Here is a 3,981-nt window from a genome sequence, read left to right as displayed (position 1 = left end):
TATCCACCAACTCCACCACCAACTCCATCACCACCATCATCATCATCATCTCTTCTTTTATCGAAGAAGACCTTCCTTCGCTTATCTTGCAACATCAACAACAGTATTAATATCAACAGCATCACCAACAACATCACCATCACCAATAGCATTAACATCAACAGCATCGCCAACATTAATATCAACATCACCATCACCACCACCACCATCAACAAAGACTCACTTATGATGGTTTGTGGTTTCAATTCTTCTTTTATCTGATCAATCAATTCATCGGCACGGATTCCTCAGCCACTAAGCTAACAAGACATGGCATCCGCACCTCTCGCTTTTGTCGGGATAAGCCTTTGTGTGCACAACCTACAACAAACAAACGGATATATTCAACCAATAAGTGTGTAACTGGTGAACAACCCCCCACATATGTTTCAATAACCTCCGAGGTTGTTGCGATATTCTTTAGTCGTGGAAAACCAAAACGGTCGCTGGGCTTCTAGCTGTCCGTTTTTGATATTTTCTAACGGATTGCGAACCGTTGCAACAACCGAGTAAGTTGTTCCAACATCTTAGAGTGTTGCAACATATTCACTATCTCGTTGGAAAATATCGTAATAGTTGCTTTTAACTTCCTCAAGAATCGTTTTGATTTTTATTATTGGCAATTTTTTTTAAATCTGGAATTTTAAATTACTGGCAATTTATTATTGGCAATTTTTTTTAAAATTACGGAATTTTATTATTGACCAATTACAAAATGCCATTTGGCTTTTTAAAAGAGTTAATTTTAACTTGTTAGTTTGAGGGTATATTTGAGCCAAAAACAAACCTTAAGGGTATTTTTAGACCTAAAGGTGGATGGAAGGATATTTTTAGACCAAAAGGTGGAAGGAGGGTATTTATGACCCTTTTCAATAGGTTAGGGGTATTTATGAGCCTTTTCCAAAGAAAATAAGCTAGATCTTGATGATGATGATAGGCGGGTCGGACGGGGGAGGGGGTCAATAAAAAAAGTGGGTAATTCTTTTAAAATTGAGTAATTTGAGAGGATTTGGGGATTTCCATCCAAATAGGGGTATAAGTGTGAAGTTTAAAGACAGAGAGTATTTTTGCTAACTTTCACTAACGAGGGGTATATTTAACTAATAAAACAAAGTAGAGGGGTATATTTGACTCTTTTCCAAAAATTTATCATGTGCCTCACACAAGTGATATTAATTGCGTGAGACTTTCTTTTGTGATACACAAAAGTGGACTAACATCATTCATTTTTCGAGTCCACAAATTCTAGTTCCACTTTTTCATCTCACAAAAGGAGCTTCACTAAACATTTTACTAGGAGTGGGAGTTCGGGCCATCGGATTGGATATGAAATTTTTGGTTTGGATATTCGATTTTCGGATTGAAGAAATTACAATGCAAATAAATTCGGATTGGATTGGATATTTTAAGTTCGGTTTGGATATTTCGAATTTTCGGATTTAACTCTTGATACTTAAGACAAACTTATTAGAAACGAAATTCATGTGTTAGTTCCACAGAGGTAAATCTAAATCTTAGTTGCTCAGTAAAAAATCAAATTAGGATAAACAAATCCAAGTCATGTCCAACATAGTAAATTCATACCAAATAAAAGCATTATGAAAAAGTGAAAATGAACAAAATAAAATCTAAGTATTCATACGGAAAAAATAATAAAGAACTCTATCGTGGGTGACGCTAACGTGAGACTTTTGAGACTTGAGAAGTAAGAAACCCTATATTATATTTGATTTAGTAGAGAATTGTATATTGGACTTAATATTTTAATGGATAGGGCCTTAGGTACTAATCTATTGGACCTTTAGAAACTAGACTTATTAATATCGGGTACATATGATATAGGTAGAGCTAGATATAAGGTATAAAAATTTCGGAAGTACTAAATCCATATTCAATCCGTAATCCATAAATTTTAAAAATAAAATCCGAACTCCAATACATAATCCAAATATCCAAACCAAATATTTAAAAAGTTCGGAGTTCGAGTTTGCCCAATCTGTGCCCACGCCTACATTTTACTATGTACTAAGAGATTGTTTGGTAGCTAGTTATGAGGTAAGTTATTCATGTATAAAATTAATATGGTGTTTGGTTCGCAATTTAGAAACCCGCATAACTAATACATGTATATGTTAGGAATTTATGTATTATTTTACGCAGATAAAAGGTGAAATAATTAATATATGAAAAATTAATACATGAATTATACTAAATCCTGGTTTAATAATACTTACATAAATTAATATATAGATTCTCTCATTACTAATCAATGTATTATTAATACCTGTATAACTTTAACCAGCTACTAAACAACCTCTAAATAAAACTGATATTACTATTGTGAGACTTCTTTCTGTGAGAATATGAACTCCATCTTACGCTTTAGCTCCACTTTTTAATTTTACAAAAACAAAAAAAATAATAATCACACACTAACACTATCAGTTTCGTGAGAAACATGTTAAAATCCTTCAGGATAGTTTGGTGCATGGTATAAGCTGGGATATCCCAGCACTAATTTTTTGTATTATATTTAGTAAATGATATAAATTTATTTTGAGATAAATTTATACCTTGTATCAAATAAAATATAAAATGCATCCCATGATATAAGCTGGGATATACCTTCTTATATCATTTATTCTGAGATTATTTTATACCATAATCTCAAGATATAGGATAAATTAATTCCGAAATTATAATCCCGAAATAATTTTAACCATGCACCAAACGACCACTTCAAGTTAGAGGGATTAGGACGAACATTTGGGATCTGATTTTTCTCCCCCGTCCTTGGCCGAATTGTCTCATCATCATTTTACCAGAGATATGATGAAAAATAGTTTAGCACAAAAGCATAGAGAAAGCAGTTCGGCGTTGTCAGAAAGTGCGTGGTTGAGGAAGGAGGTGATCACACGAAAAGAGAGTCGGGAACCATAATAGCCCTACAAAAATCATTTTGAACCAAAATACCCCAACAAAAAAAAAGTTACAAAACTACCTATAGCACGGCATTTCTTTGCGCTATAGCAATAACGAGACGGAGCCGTAATCGTTATATAGCGCGGAATCATCATACTATAGTGTATAGATAGGCTATAGCGCAAGAATTTTATCGCGCTATAGTGCCTTTGTTTTTTTTTTTTTCCAACCCTTTTAGTTAACCCTTCTTCCATTATCTTTTTAATGTATTTTGACCATAGATTAATCATGCTTTGCGACCCCGAAACATCAATATTTTATATAGAACCCTACTTATTTTTGTGCGATTAATAAGGTAGGATCAATACATCAAGGATACGAAAAGTTCGGATGGCGGTTAGTGGCTGAAAAGTGCTCGAACGCCATTTTCGTTTGAAGGTTCGGCAACTTTATCTTGAAGTTCTTTGCGAATACTTAAATTTGTTCATCAATAATTAATCAAAAGTTTCTCAAAATGACAGCATTCATACAAAAAAAAAATAAACTTAATTAAATTGCACCATTCATTCATAACCTTGAGTAGATGAAAATACTTAACATACTAATATTCTTCAAAATAACAGCATAATCATACAATCATCAACTTAAAACTAAAATCACAACATTCATCATCATAGTACAAGTCCTCAATATCGTCCTCTCGAAAAATATTCGTTGTTTCTTAAGACACATCTTTTCGCAGCAGCTAGTTCTCTACTTGGGTTGATGATCTTGTTCTTCGGCCAACTTTAGCATGTAAAATCTACAACGTCTTCCTGCCGTTATTCCGTTTTCCTTTCTAATTCTTTGCACGACAAACTCGCAACTTTCGGACCTACTTGAGGCATGGTTGGGGTGAGTACCTTGTCAGGATTGGAGCGTTGAGATTTTCCAAGTCACGAACAAGACGTTCGATTGGGCCAAACCTTTCGACGAAACCGCAAAATATTCCCCGGATCTGAATATTTCCCCCTTTTTACG

Source organism: Lycium ferocissimum, chromosome 11 (genome assembly GCF_029784015.1).
Source record: "Lycium ferocissimum isolate CSIRO_LF1 chromosome 11, AGI_CSIRO_Lferr_CH_V1, whole genome shotgun sequence".
NCBI lineage: Eukaryota > Viridiplantae > Streptophyta > Magnoliopsida > Solanales > Solanaceae > Lycium > Lycium ferocissimum.
The sequence above is the reverse complement of the archived record's forward strand: the minus strand, read 5'-3'. Positions refer to the sequence as shown.